Source organism: Humulus lupulus, chromosome 2 (assembly GCF_963169125.1).
Source record: "Humulus lupulus chromosome 2, drHumLupu1.1, whole genome shotgun sequence".
Lineage (NCBI taxonomy): Eukaryota > Viridiplantae > Streptophyta > Magnoliopsida > Rosales > Cannabaceae > Humulus > Humulus lupulus.
The window spans coordinates 7,359,092-7,376,081 of record NC_084794.1 but is presented as its reverse complement, the minus strand read 5'-3'; the positions used below and the strand labels follow the sequence as shown (position 1 = coordinate 7,376,081).

Genomic DNA, 16,990 nt, shown 5'->3' with positions numbered 1-16,990 from the left:
GCTATTTTGTTTTTGTTTTGCTCGATTTGCAGTGTTAATCTCAGAGCGCTTCTACAAAATGACATTATGTTAATTATGTATATATTATATTAACAAAACTAAATTAAAAAGAAATTTTACCATCACTTTAGGCCGATCAAAATAATCAAGCACCTTCTTCCATTTTTCTTCTACCAAACCATCAGGAGTATGTCTCCGACCATGCTTCTTTATGTGAGTAGATTAATCATTCTGAGTAACGATCAGCGCAAGATCGTTGAATGCCGAGAAGAATGCCACTTCAGTGCTCTGCCCCATAGCGAGTGAGACCAATATCGAATAAATCATCCTAAATTTATGTTAATTAGTCAAATTTAATATTAAAGTCAACAAAATACAAAAAGTAAGAAATAAATTATCTGTAGACGAGGAAGTATTCGATCCCTAACTTCCTTTGGTACTTTATCCCAGTAATCGTAGTCGAGATCGACATATTGTCGAATGAGAAGGCCGATCTCCCGAGAAAATGGTGGGAATATTCACCAATTTTCTTATATGTCTTTCCTCGAACATCCCACTCAATGAGTAATAGTCTATCTAAGGCAGCCCTAGCCTCTCGGGTTGATATCCATTTGTTGATGTCGCGCCTTTTTATTGCAGTCACTATTATTTTACAAGTGCATAATATTAAATTATACATCTATAGTGGATAGTGCATGAATTACCTCTCTCACAGTCAGCCTCTATATGTGTTGGATCTCGTGGAGGATTTGCCCTGCCATCACCTCAGTGATGTCGCATTACCATAGGAGACATATCTAATAAATTTAAATATAATGATATATATGTGTGTGTGCATATAATAAAATGTTGACAAATAAACATAAATAATATAAAAATGCATAAATAATAAGTGCAAACAATCTTTGAATGCAAAAATTACAACTTAATCATCACTATAATATTCATCTAGCTTGATAAAAAACATTGTGTGTATCCTAATCCACCTTCTCACTCCATTCTATAAAGGTAAAGAACTCACCCTCCCCAAACGGAGTTAAGGTTTTTTCGTGAGTACAAATAATAAAACAATTTATCACTATGTGATAAAAACAATCTATCATATGTTTTATAATAATTATGATGTCTTATTATTTTTTCAATGAATTATGATGTTTTACAAATAAATTATCAATAACTTATTATATTAAAGTTTATTAATTAATAATCATTTTAATTTTAATTTTAAATATTATTTAGTAATTACTTTTATTATAATCATTATTGCAAGGTCATGGTCTATTGAATTGTATGGCTTATTATTAATGCAATTAAAACTAATTAGCACATTTCATAAGTATATATAAATATTAATTGTGTCGTGTCTTAAGCTTTTAAACAAGTTAAGCTTTCTTTTTAACTTTTTCATCTTAATCAAACTGTAATAAAGGATAGGAAAAGGATAAATTTTGGGGGAAAGATGTGTATAATAAATAAGATGTGTTAGATCCTTGGCCATGTACCTATAAATGAGTAGCTAGGTTATGATCTTTGAACTAATTGTTTTCGTCCGGCTTTAAACATATAAGAATAGTATTCACATGAGACCCTTTTTCGAATTTAGATCATACAATATATATTATATTATATATGATATAAATTATTTTATGCAACTATTATAAATTATTTAATAGAAGTTTAAGATTCACGTGAGGTATACACATTATTTATTAATTATTTTTACATTTATTAAAATTATTTTTAACAAAAAATATAGAAGTTTTAAAAAAAATTAACTTATTTATTTTAAGTGTCCCACAAGTTTTAAGCTATTCTAGTGTAACACCCTGGGTAGCCAAGACCGTTACACTGTGTGTTTATAAAAGTGCAAGACTTGCTAATCAAGTCATTTAGTTAGAAACGTGTTACTGAAACCATAATTGAACTAGGGTTAAAAGATTTTGGTCATAAAAGATACATTTCATTTAGATAAACCTTCCGTCCATGGAATCCCAAAAAAAAATAGAGTTTAAAAGACAATTTACAAAAATTTCAGATTGTAAACAAGTACTGGCCACTCTAAGGGCAAAATAGACATTTAGGCTTCTCCTGTCCTGTGATAACTCTACAAAATAGAGTTATTTTACCATGTTTTACATGCTAATTGTTGCTTAGTTCATGAGTTTTTAATTAACTTATTAAGTTTTTATGTAATTTTTAATTTATTAGTCTTATTGTAGTTTTCTAGATTTTTATATGTTTTTATAGATATGTTATTATAATATGTTGTAGTTTAATTATTTAAAATTAGTATTGTTAGTTTGAATGCTAAAAATATGATTTTATTGAAATTAAATGTTATGTAAATTAAATTTTAATTAATGTTTTCATGGGAGTTATATGATATATTTTATTAATGAAAATATTTAATTTTAATTTAGTTTATAATTTATTGTGTAGGAAAATTATTGCCATTGAAAAGCAAGAAAATCAAAGGAAAGATGGTAATTTTGAAAGAAAGTAACAAGAAAAATGGTGTTTCTCCAAAAGCCCAACCACGTGAGGCCCACTCTAGGCCCAACCCGTGGCCCCCCCTCCAACACCCAACCACCACATTGCTGCCATTTCCCTTATTGAGCCCAACAAAAATGCATTTTGTCCCTTTGTCCCCTATGACAAAAATGCCAACTTTTTACCCTTTTTCCTACACATTTTCACCACAACATCATCATTGCACCCTATAATTTACCTCTACATACCATATTTATTTTATTTAATTAATCTAATCAATTTAATTAATTTAAATTGATTATTTTAATAAACTCACTTTGGCTATAAATATGGACTTTCAAGACCATTTTTGGGGTGCTTAATTTTTTGGTTACCATCTTTTTCTCTCATTTTCTCTCTACCATTCTCTCTTCCATTTGGGTTTTTCAAGAGCATTTTGCAAGTATGTATGTCATTTATTTTGTAATTTCTATTCTAGTTATGTGCTTCTAATCTTTTTCATAAGATTATTAAGATCATGATGAAGCAACTTGTAACTAGGTAATATTTATGTTGTATGTTGATTTCCCTTGTAATGCAACAAAGTCTATGGATTTTTCTTCTTCATATATTTCTTTCATCTTAAATATCTTGTATTTTAGATTGTTAGAACATTTTTACACTTTGTTCTTCATTAGTGCATAAACATAATATTCTTTGTGTAAGATGTGTCATTAAATTGTACACATCCATGCTTAGAACAAAAATATTATGTTTTGCCTTATAAATAATGTTCATTGATTTATTTGCTATTTCATTAGATTGATTTACACTAAATGCTTTGAAATTATAATTTTGAAAAGTGAAGAAAAATCCTATCTTTTTATAAGAAAATTGTGCTTAAAATTATAAATATTTTTGGAAAATGATAGTTTAAATTATTTTAACTATCACTAAAACTTGGGAATCAATATACTAATAAATATTATTAAACTTACATTTTGTGGATTCTAGTATCTTAATAATCTTTTCTTTTAATACTTATTTTCAACTCATTATTGGTTTATTTTCATTATCTTAAAAAGCTTTATTTTTCAATATTTCATTTTATGTTCATACTATTAAAACTCATCAATCTTTGGAACTAGGTTAGAATTTATTACTTTTGATTTAAAATAGTTTCATTTTCGATTTTAGACAACTCCTTTGGGTTCGACATCCTTGCTTACGATCACTATTCTATATGGACGATTCGTGCGCTTGCGATATATAAATTTTTAAACATACCCGTTTAGGGTCCATCAAGTTTTTGGCGCCGTTGCCGGGGAGTTGCAAGAGAAAAGAAACGAATTTATCTCAAGGTTAGTGAATTCTTCTACTAGTTATTTTAATTTTTTTTACACTTAAAAAAAAAAACAAAAAAATATATATCTATAAAATCTAAAAAAAAAAAAAAAGATAAAAAGAAATTTGGGACGGTTCAACCACCCATAAAAAAAAAAATATACTTATATTTATATTTATTGTTTTTTTTTTAGTTGACGGCACTTGTGCCTCCTATCTATCCTTTTAATTTTTATAGTCGATGGCACTTGTGCCTCCTAATTTTGTTATAATTTTGTTGTAATTTTATTTCTTTTATATCTTTGTTAATTGATGGCACTTGTGCCTCTTGACATTTGTTGTAATTTTCTTTATTTATATTGTTGTAATTTTTATTTTATTTAATTTCCGCAAATTACTAGTTGATGGCAATTTTGCCTCCTAGCTAGTTGATGGCAATTTTTGCCTCCTAGTCCTCTATCTTATGTTTAAGTTGATGGCACTTGTGCCTCCTAGTTTTTACCTTAATTTTGTTATGGTTGATGGCATGCTATGCCTCCCTACTCTTGCTTAAATTTTAGTCTTATTTAATTTTTGCCTTATTTTTCTTTGTCTTCTTTAATATTTTAGCGTAATATTGTGAAAAATACTTGAAAAAAAAAAAAAAAAAAACCTAAATCTTGTCCTTTCACCATAAGCAATTCTTGCTTAAAGGAAATTTGACCAAAATTCCCATCCGCCTCTACTAATTAACCTCGGGGAGTTGTTAGTAGTGCGCGAGTAAGTGGAATCAAATAGGCCTGGGGACAAGTAAACCATAAGAATTATATTGTTGTGAAATCTCTAAAAATTCTAAGTATGCTCTGTGGTTGCGGTTTTAACTGATCTTCCACATCAGAAAATTGTTTGTTTGAGATTATCCTTGTTGCCTTGTTTGTGAAAAATTGTATGCATCATTGGGAACGTAACTCTAAAAAACGATTAGTAAAAAGACGTTTATCTTTGTTTGAAATTGAAAGTGTTAGTAAAAATTTGAGCATCATGGAACCTATTGCTAATATTGTTGATGAAAATGTTGTGCCTGAAAAAACTTTGCTTGAATATTTTGCACCTATTTCATCTAATGCTCCTTCATGCATTGTTTTACCTACTACTTCTGCTACTCATTTTGAGCTTAAACCCGCAATCATTCAATTATTGCCATCTTTTTATGGGTTAGATAGAGAGGATCCTTACATGCATGTCAAAGATTTCTTAGAAATTTGCTCAACATTTAAATTTCAAAATTTTTCTGATGAGTCGGTCAAACTAAGATTGTTCCCTTTTTCATTAAAAGACAAATCAAAAGCCTGGTTAAATTCCCTTCCCACGGGGTCTATAACTACATGGGATCAACTTTATAATAAATTCTTACTGAAATTTTTTCCTATGTCTAAAACTGATAGTCTAAGGAGAGAAATCTCCGAGTTTTTTCAAAAAGATAATGAAGAGTTTTATGAATGTTGGGAAAGATTTAAAGATTTATTATTAAAATGTCCTCATCATGGTTTTGAAAAATGGAGACTTGTAAAATATTTTTATGATGGTTTGACTCCCTCTAATCGTCAAATGATTCAATCTATGCATACTGGAAAATTTTTAAAATTTCAAGGACAAGAGGCGTGGGACGCCCTTGAAGATTTATCTGTCAATTCACAACAATGGAATTATTTTGATCCTAGGTCTAGGTCAACTAATTCACCAAAAAGAGGAGGAAGGTATGAAGTAAAAGAAGAATTAGACTTAAGAACATCCTTAGATAAATTAGCGAGAAAAGTAGAAGCTTTAGCCATAAGCCAAACTATAAACTCTCCAATTCAACCTAGAAAAGATGTTTGTTCTATATGTTCTAGTCCTTGCCATAATGCCCAATCATGCCCTTCCTACCAAGAAGCCTTTTCTGAGGAGGCCAATGCACTTCATACTTATGGGAAACCAAATGATAGCCCATTTTCGTCCACCTACAATCCAAATTGGAGAAACCATCCGAACTTTTCATGGAGACAAAACCAACCCCAAATGAATCAAGGGCACCAATACAACACACAAAACCAAGCTCATGCCCCACAAAATCAACCATATCCGCAACAAAGAAAACCTTCCTTAGAAGATACTTTACAACAATTTATGCAATCTACCCAACAAATCCTACAAAATCAATCTCAATCTATTACCAAACTCGAGACACAAGTAGGACAACTCGCCACTGCTTTAGCTGATAGAGAAAAAGGAACATTCCCTAGTCAACCTATCCCTAATCCAAAAGGTCAATATGAGATAGGAAAGTCTAGTCATAATGGAGAAGTCAAATCAATTTCAACTCTTAGGTCTGGAAAGAAAATTGTCAAACCCGATTACATACCCGAGGTTGAAAATGAAAAAGAAAAAGAAAAGAGTCAGCCTCCTAGTTCTAATCTCAATGACTCATCAAACAAAGAAACTCCAATCCATCCTTTCATTCCAAAAGCCCCATTCCCACAAAGATTACTTCCAATTAAAAAAGGCAGCCAATATAATGACATCTTAGAAGTTTTTAAACAAGTTAGTATCAATATCCCTTTCTTAGATGCCATTAAACAAATTCCTGCCTACTCTAAATTTTTAAAGGATCTTTGTACTGTTAAAAGAAACACTAATGTTCCTAAAAAGACGTTTTTAACTGAACAAGCTAGTTCCATTATTCAATATAAGAGTCTTGTTAAATATAAAGATCCTGGGTGTCCCACAATTTCATGCATTATTGGTGATCATTTTATTAACAAAGCTTTACTTGATTTGGGTGCTAGTGTAAATTTATTGCCTTATTCTGTTTATAAGCAACTTGGTCTTGGTGAGCTAAAACCTACCTCTATAACTCTTCAATTAGCCGATCGTTCTGTAAAAATTCCTAGAGGCATTATAGAGGATGTTTTGATAAAAGTTGATAAATTTTATTTTCCTGTTGACTTCATTGTTCTTGATACTCAACCTGTGGAAAATATGCATGCTCAAATTCCTATCATTTTAGGTAGACCATTCTTAGCTACATCTAATGCAATCATAAATTGTCGTAATGGTGTTTTGAAATTATCTTTTGGAAATATGACTGTTGAATTGAATGTTTTTAATGTGGTTAAATCTGTTGAGTGTGAAGAAGTGCATGAAGTTAACATGATAGATAGTATTTGTGAAAATGATGGAAATGACTTATTTGATTTTTGTGAAAAATACTTTGGTATGAACTTGCATGTTGATGACTCTAATGATGATGTGAATTCTTTGGTAGAGCCTATACCCTTAAATGAAACCAAAGTTGAACCTTTTTCACCCTTAGGTCATGTTCAATCAATTTCTGAGTCTCCAAAGTTAGACCTTAAACCTTTGCCAGAAAATTTAAAATATGCTTTTCTAGGAGAGTCTGAAACCTTACCTGTTATCATAGCATCCGCTTTAGATAAAGAACAAGAAGGTAAATTGTTAGATGTCCTTAGAAAACATAAAGAAGCCATAGGTTGGACCATTGGAGACATTAAAGGAATTAGCCCATCCATATGTATGCATAGAATCCATCTAGAAGAGAATGCTAAAACCTCTCGGGAATGTCAAAGAAGATTAAATCCAAATATGAAAGAAGTAGTTAGAGAAGAGGTCATAAAATTGTTAGACGTAGGTATCATTTACCCTATTTCTGATAGTCAATGGGTTAGTCCAGTTCAAGTTGTGCCTAAGAAGTCTGGGATCACAGTTGTTGAAAATGAGAAAAATGAATTAATCCCTACTAGAGTACAAACAGGGTGGAGAGTGTGCATAGATTATAGAAAGTTGAATAATGTTACTAGAAAAGACCATTTTCCATTGCCTTTTATTGATCAAATGCTTGAACGATTAGCTGGCCATGCATATTATTGTTTTCTTGATGGGTATTCGGGGTATAACCAAATCCCCATCGCCCCAGAAGATCAAGAAAAGACTACTTTTACATGCCCTTTTGGAACTTTTGCATATCGTCGCATGCCCTTTGGATTATGTAATGCACCTGCGACTTTTCAAAGATGTATGATTTCGATTTTTTCTGACATGGTTGAAAGATTTCTTGAAGTATTTATGGATGATTTTTCTATGTTTGGTTCCTCTTTTGATGAATGTTTGCACCATCTTTCACTTGTTTTAATTCGTTGCAAAGAGAAAAACCTTGTGCTTAACTGGGAAAAATGTCATTTTATGGTTAAAAAAGGAATTGTTTTAGGTCATGTAATCTCATCTAATGGAATAGAAGTTGATAAAGCTAAAGTTGACCTTATTTCAAAACTTCCCCCACCTAAAACTGTGAAAGAAATTAGATCATTCTTAGGCCATGCCGGTTTTTATAGAAGATTTATAAAAGACTTTAGCAAAATTTCTCGGCCTTTATGCCATTTACTTGGAAAAGAAAATGCTTTTGTCTTTGATAGTAATTGCCATGTTGCCTTTGAAAAATTAAAAAATTTGTTGACTACTGCACCCATTATTCGACCTCCTGATTGGAAAATACCTTTTGAAATAATGTGTGATGCTTCTGATTATGCTATAGGTGCTGTCTTAGGACAAAGACTTGAAAAAATACCTCATGTAATTTACTATGCTAGCAAAACTTTAAATGATGCTCAATTAAATTACTCCACAACCGAAAAAGAATTGCTTGCTGTTGTTTTTGCATTGGAGAAATTTAGATCTTATTTGTTAGGATCTAAAATTATTGTCTATTCTGATCATGCTGCATTAAAATATCTCTTATCGAAAAAAGATGCTAAGTCTCGTTTGATCCGTTGGATCCTGCTTTTACAAGAATTCGACTTAGAAATACGTGATAAAAAAGGATCTGAAAATGTTGTTGCTGATCATTTATCTAGACTAGTTGTTGAAACTATACATGATTCCACTCCTATCACTGAAACTTTTCCTGATGAACAATTAATGCATATTTCTTCATTACCTTGGTATGCTGATATTGTTAATTATTTGGTCACTAAAGAAATACCATCTCATTGGTCTAAGCATGATAAATCTAAATTTTATTCTGAGGTGAAAAACTTTATTTGGGATGATCCTTACTTGTTTAAATACTGCCCTGATCAAATAATTAGAAGATGCATTCCAAACTGTGATCAGTCTAAAATCATATCTTTTTGTCATGATCATGCATGTGGAGGACATTTTAGTGGTAAGAAAACAGCTGCTAAAGTTTTACAATGTGGTTTTTATTGGCCTACTATCTTTCATGATACATATGTTTATTGTAAAGCTTGTGAACGTTGCCAAAAGTTAGGAAGTTTAACTAAAAGAAACATGATGCCTTTAAATCCTATTCTTATTATTGACATATTTGATGTTTGGGGCATTGATTTTATGGGACCATTTCCTAACTCTTTTGGTAATCTTTATATTCTTGTTGGAGTCGATTATGTATCTAAATGGGTTGAAGCTATTGCATGCCACACTAATGACCACAAAGTTGTGCTTCGTTTTTTGAAAGAAAATATATTTTCCCGTTTTGGTTCACCACGTGCTATAATTAGTGATAACGGTACTCACTTTTGTAATAAGCCATTTGAACATTTAATGAAACAATATGGCATTACACATAAAGTCTCAACACCATATCACCCACAAACTAATGGTCAAGTTGAAGTGTCTAATAGGGAAGTTAAGCACATTTTAGAAAAAACTGTGAATCCAACTAGGAAAGATTGGTCCTTAAGACTCATTGATGCATTATGGGCGTATCGTACCGCGTACAAAACGCCCATTGGCATGTCACCCTACAGACTTGTGTATGGGAAGGCGTGCCATTTACCTGTTGAGTTAGAACATAGAGCCTTCTGGGCAATTAAGCAGTTAAATTTTTCTTTAGACAAAGCAGGTGAGAAACGAAAGCTTCAACTCAATGAACTAGACGAAATTAGGAATGATGCATATGACTATTCAAAAAAGTATAAGGATCGCATGAAATTTTACCATGATAAAAATATTTTGAGAAAAGATTTTTATCCAGGTCAGAAAGTCCTTTTATACAACTCTCGTTTGCATTTATTCCCGGGAAAGTTACGCTCTAGGTGGTCTGGTCCTTACATTGTTCGTATTGTTTTTTCACATGGAGCTATTGAAATTGAAAATCCTAAAAATGGTAATATATTTAAAGTTAATGGACAAAAATTAAAACCATTTTTGGAATTAAAAACTGATGAAGTGGATGAGATACTCCTTGAGGACCCTGTTTACCATGCTCTTTGATTCCTGTGTGATCTTGATAACTTGTGTTTTATTTGTATTGTTGTTTTATGTGCGATTTAATTTTTGTTAGTTGTATCCTGTTCTATCTTGTTCTATCTTCGCAATGCACAATATCGAGGTACGACCATTCTAAACTTTACACTCTTGTCAATTTTAATTTATATTTATATTTTGACACATTGAGGACAATGCTTAAATTAAGTTTGGGGGTATCGAGTTTTATTGTGTTTGTTTTGTGTTTTATTTATGTTTGCTTTGCATTGTTTTTAATGTTTTGTGTTTTATTTTATATATGCTTGTTTGAAAAGAAAAAAAATGTTTGTTTGAATTTTTTTTTTATTTATTTATATGTTGTGGTTTTGTTAATTTTTTTTTTTTTTTTATTTGTTCATTTTCATAAAAATTCAAAAAAAAATAAAAAATAAAAAAATTATTTACAAAAAAAAAAAAAAAATTTGGTGATATTTTTCATTTTCAATGATAAAAATTCTGATTGAGTTTGAAATTAATTCTCTTAAAAATATGAATAATTTTTAAGCTTTGTTTTTAATTATAGGGTCAATTTTGCTTGTAACAAAAATTACATTTTTCATAAAAACTCTTATTTCCTATAAGTTTAAGTGAAAAATAATTTTAATAAAAACATATTTTCTAAAAGCAAAATTGACAATTTAATTAATTATATAAGCTTAACTTTTATTCATAATAATTTCTGAGAGTTATTTTCATTGTGCAATTTTTGAGAAAATCATTTTTATATCACCAATAAAAAAAAATATATATATGTGTATTTTAATTTTTCTTTTGCTTGAGGACTAGCAAAACTTTAAGTTTGGGGGTGTGATAACTCTACAAAATAGAGTTATTTTACCATGTTTTACATGCTAATTGTTGCTTAGTTCATGAGTTTTTAATTAACTTATTAAGTTTTTATGTAATTTTTAATTTATTAGTCTTATTGTAGTTTTCTAGATTTTTATATGTTTTTATAGATATGTTATTATAATATGTTGTAGTTTAATTATTTAAAATTAGTATTGTTAGTTTGAATGCTAAAAATATGATTTTATTGAAATTAAATGTTATGTAAATTAAATTTTAATTAATGTTTTCATGGGAGTTATATGATATATTTTATTAATGAAAATATTTAATTTTAATTTAGTTTATAATTTATTGTGTAGGAAAATTATTGCCATTGAAAAGCAAGAAAATCAAAGGAAAGATGGTAATTTTGAAAGAAAGTAACAAGAAAAATGGTGTTTCTCCAAAAGCCCAACCACGTGAGGCCCACTCTAGGCCCAACCCGTGGCCCCCCCTCCAACACCCAACCACCACATTGCTGCCATTTCCCTTATTGAGCCCAACAAAAATGCATTTTGTCCCTTTGTCCCCTATGACAAAAATGCCAACTTTTTACCCTTTTTCCTACACATTTTCACCACAACATCATCATTGCACCCTATAATTTACCTCTACATACCATATTTATTTTATTTAATTAATCTAATCAATTTAATTAATTTAAATTGATTATTTTAATAAACTCACTTTGGCTATAAATATGGACTTTCAAGACCATTTTTGGGGTGCTTAATTTTTTGGTTACCATCTTTTTCTCTCATTTTCTCTCTACCATTCTCTCTTCCATTTGGGTTTTTCAAGAGCATTTTGCAAGTATGTATGTCATTTATTTTGTAATTTCTATTCTAGTTATGTGCTTCTAATCTTTTTCATAAGATTATTAAGATCATGATGAAGCAACTTGTAACTAGGTAATATTTATGTTGTATGTTGATTTCCCTTGTAATGCAACAAAGTCTATGGATTTTTCTTCTTCATATATTTCTTTCATCTTAAATATCTTGTATTTTAGATTGTTAGAACATTTTTACACTTTGTTCTTCATTAGTGCATAAACATAATATTCTTTGTGTAAGATGTGTCATTAAATTGTACACATCCATGCTTAGAACAAAAATATTATGTTTTGCCTTATAAATAATGTTCATTGATTTATTTGCTATTTCATTAGATTGATTTACACTAAATGCTTTGAAATTATAATTTTGAAAAGTGAAGAAAAATCCTATCTTTTTATAAGAAAATTGTGCTTAAAATTATAAATATTTTTGGAAAATGATAGTTTAAATTATTTTAACTATCACTAAAACTTGGGAATCAATATACTAATAAATATTATTAAACTTACATTTTGTGGATTCTAGTATCTTAATAATCTTTTCTTTTAATACTTATTTTCAACTCATTATTGGTTTATTTTCATTATCTTAAAAAGCTTTATTTTTCAATATTTCATTTTATGTTCATACTATTAAAACTCATCAATCTTTGGAACTAGGTTAGAATTTATTACTTTTGATTTAAAATAGTTTCATTTTCGATTTTAGACAACTCCTTTGGGTTCGACATCCTTGCTTACGATCACTATTCTATATGGACGATTCGTGCGCTTGCGATATATAAATTTTTAAACATACCCGTTTAGGGTCCATCATCCTGTACCACTCCTCGGTCGTGGAAGCCGATCAGCTGACTATGTACGATCATCCTCAAAGCTCTCAAACTCAGGACTGGTCCACCTTGCTCTTGCCTTTACATGCACCACGAAGCACCTGTGAGCCGAGACTCAGCAAGAAAACTATAATATATAGCATAGACAATTTACCAATCATCAATCAAATATATGCAAGTCATACAACTCACATAAACAGTGATGTTATCCCCAAAAATTGGAGATCAATGACGTGGCAATAAAGGTGACAAGTGGCAGTGCATGGTCAGTAAAAGACACATTAATAGTCAATAAATACATTGACTCCTCAGAGTCGTGATAAAGTGACCCGGTAGACTGACGAAGAATTTGGACTGCTTGAAAGATGTCATAACCAAGCCAAGTGCACTTTGGTCCTAGGAGGCTAAGGAGAGTGCATCCTAGGGGAGCTAAGGAGAGTGCATCCTCGGAGAGCTAAGGAGAGTGCATCCTAGGAGAGCTAAGGAGAGTGCATCCGAGGAGAACTCAAGAGAGTGGTCCTAGGAGACCCCAAGGATGAGGTCCGAGGAGGAGAGCCCAAGGGACCTTGGTCCGAGGAGAACCCAAGAGAGTGGTCCTAGGAGACCCCAAGGATGTTAGAGGAGAGAAGTGCATGTCTACCATGCACAAGTCCTACCAGCAAGTGTATGTCTGACCAACATGTGTATGATCGACCAGAGTGGAGGTGAGGTGGATCAATTAGCTAGAGGAGGACTAAGTCAAGATTCCCAGAAACAACTTCAACAAGATACGCGGGAATATCTCATTCTTCCCACAAATTGAGGGTTTGGTTACATTTTGAATGTTTTTTGTAATTTAAATGTAATAAATATAATAAAATATCCCGATTCTAGGGGATATCAGATGTATGACCCTAAGCCTATAAATAGAAGGCTTATTGGATTAGAGAGGGTGACTTCTGCTTCTTCTTTCTAGAGAGAGAAATTTGGGTCTGAGTATTCTAGAGAGAGAAAGTGCTGGCATTTGAAAGAATTCTTGTATTTTTGCAATCTGTACTGAAGAAACTCAGTTGGCTCAATCCATCTGATCTTGAGTACAGATCTATAAATCACAACTCTAAGTGGATTAGGCTATTACCGACAATCGGGGTTGAACCATTATAAAATCTCTTGTGTTATTTACTTTTCTTGATTAAACTATCTGTGTTATTTAAATTCTCTTGAAGGTTTGTCGTATTTGACGTTCTCACGTCGTTGGCTAAAAACACAGTCAACAAGTGATATCAATTTACAAGCCAACAATCAGTTATTCAGATAACAAACTCGTCACACTCAACAATTTAGACAATAATAAATATATCACACCAAAGTCCAGGGTCGACGCCCTTAGGCCACACCCTCTGATTATCCCACTGACTCCGGCTCGTTTAGGCCGAGCTTAGTGATTATGTTTTTAACCTCAGCTACTAGTGGCCGAGTCACGCTCTGTGCGCAAATATTGATTCCGACACTCTTAGGTCGTTTATCACATGTCCCCATGGCATAATACCATCTCATGACATTACATACAAATATAGGGAGCTCTTAGTGCCAACATATTCACATAACTGGGTGCAGTTTCTTACCTTTTCTTCCGATAGCTTTGATTAGTGAAGTCGACCTTCAAGCACGATCCCGTCCGAGCCTTAGAGAACACCTAGTCACAGCCATAAATTAAAACCATCACTAAACTTCAATTCCGTAACCCAACCTCGGGACCAATCCCGAGCCCTCGGGAAGCCCTAATTCCACCAAACGGGGTGGTGGAATCAAACCCCGACCCCGGGCAAAAACCCTAAGAGATTACCCAAAAATCCACTTTTGAAGGCAGGGTAGCGCTACAGTGCCACAGAGTGGGCGCTGCAGTGCTACAAGCAGAACCAAAAGCCCCGAGACAACCCAGGCCTAGCGCTGTAGCGCCTTAAGGCTAGCGCTACAACGTTACTTACAGCACCAGAACACCCTCTGATTTCTCCTTCGATTTTCCTCGAGCCAAAACTCCCTAAAACCCCTCCAAACCTCAACCACACACCAAATTGAGCCTACCATCCCCTACATCTCATCCCACGTAGCCCAACAACATAAAACTTAGCCACATGCAGCATCAAACAAAGAAAACAAGATTTGAACTCAAAACTCAAGAACTCATCAGCAGAAACCAAAACTAACCCAGCAACTTAGATGATCAAGCTCAAAATTTCTTACCTTTGATGGGGAATTCGACCCTAGGTTGCCCTTAGTATCCTTCCATCCTTAAGCTCCTCAATTCTTCAAGCTTAATTCCCTTAAACCTTTAAACCTTACCTCAATTGAGTAATTAACTCCTGCTAAATCCTTTAGCTTCACCAAGGATCCTAACCCCAAGCTCCAGCCTAAGCTTTCCTTGAGTTAAAGCTTAAAAAATTCTCAAGAGATGATGAAGAATGGGGAAACCGAATGGGAGAGAAAGGGTAAGCTCAATGTTCTGTTTTTCCTCTACTTTCCTTCTTCTTTTCTTTTCTTTCAGCTTCTATTACTTTCTAAACATCCCACTAAGTCTATAAAGGCAGAATATCACTTATCCCTTTTTAAATCAAATGACCATTTTGCCCTTCCATTAAAACCTAAGCCTTTAAACATTCGAAGGGTATTTTGGTCATTTGTTTCCAATTCCAGCTAATTCCTCGAGTGTCCCTAATAATTACCACTTACTTTCCAACACCTAACTAATCACCAATTATTTTACTCAATGTCAAATAGTCTCCAATATATTTCTTAAATTCCCAGAAATACCCCCAGGCTCTCCCGAGCCGGGTATAAATCCCCATTGTGACTTTTTCGCTAACCTGCTCACCATGATCGCCTCGAGTCACAAGCTGCAAATATATCTACATAATAATGTGGTCTCAACAATTAATCGCAAATAATTACATTTATGCCCTCAATGGGCCAAAATTATGAATATGTCATTTTAATCTAATCAGGGCCTACATACCTACTAATACACATAATCATGCATCTCACATATCCAAATAATCATATAAGCATGCTAATCACATAATCATACATTTAATCATTTAAATCACACATAATCCAGTTATGCCCTCCCAGCACACTAATCAAGACCTTTAGGCCCTATTAGTGATTTTGGGTCGTTACATTTAGACACTTTATTTATCATCGAAAATTAAGAGTATACATTTCTAACAGTTAAACTCAACATACCAACTAATAACACTCTTTAAAATAAATCATAAATCATTCCCTGAAACAGAGCACCTAAATAATAGCGAAGTGGGCTCCTAAATAATCCTAAAAAAATAAAAGATTCAAAAGAATAGGTCAACATACAAAGTCCATATAAATTGAATGCATAAAAAACAACTAATGAGATTTCAAATTAGTGGGGATTTAATCAACATTATTTATAATAATATACCTCAAAGTCACCAAACCAAATTGTCTGAAACACTCAAAGCCACCAATCCACCAAGTCAATCAATTTGAAACAATCAAATTTGAAACCAAATTAATACTATAAATAGATTAGAAATCAAGTTCAAACAGGTATACATTTCTAATTAAAAAAACTCAACATACCACTAATAACACTTTAAAATAATCATAAATCATATAACAAAATAGGCACCTAATTAATCCTAAATATATAAAAGAACCAAAAGAATACCTCAAGACACAAAGTACATAAATATTAATTGCATAAAAAAAACTAATGAGATTTTAAAAATTTCACAGTTTTTAGTTATGTAGAAGTTGTGGTACAATTATTGTTCTGAAATGATGTAGCATAATGACACATGTATATATGATGATAAGTTTTTAGTTACAATTTTTTTTAAATTTTAAATCACAAATTTATCATTAAGATAATGTTATTCTTTTATAATTTGACTTTTGAAAAAAATATTGAGTGCAAAACTTCACACATTAGAACTTTCCAATGCAATACTGTATTAATGCAATACACATCAGACCAACGAATCATCACAATGTGTGGAAAAGATAAATGAAATGATCAAAGACTTCAACCAAAGGCTTGGCTAATGCTCCAAAATCTAACATCAACTCTCCAACCCTCAAACTTCATATTTAAATAAAGTTGGAAGATAGTGCATTATGCAACATAGTTTGAGTCTTTTAATTCAGAAGAGAAGACTAGCTTGTATTTCTTTTTGACAATAAGTAACGTGATGTCTGATGATTACTAATCCCAATGTGTGATCTTCCATAGACACTCCTTTCCTTTGACTAAACTTTTATTATGCCACGTCCCTACACAATATATATATCTCTGAGAATTCTAGCGTCACATGACTTAGTCCTTCATGTGGGGCTCAGATTTTTGCCAAGTTTCAAT

General features: G+C 32.0%; 1 non-coding gene across 1 annotated transcript; it reads right to left on the bottom strand.

Moving 5' to 3' along the window:
- Positions 1-5,235: 5,235 nt before the first annotated feature.
- LOC133820490 (small nucleolar RNA R71) lies at positions 5,236-5,342 on the bottom strand. The gene has a single exon (XR_009886898.1). It is a non-coding gene; the product is annotated as a small nucleolar RNA R71 (small nucleolar RNA).
- Between the last annotated feature and the right edge of the window lie 11,648 nt (positions 5,343-16,990).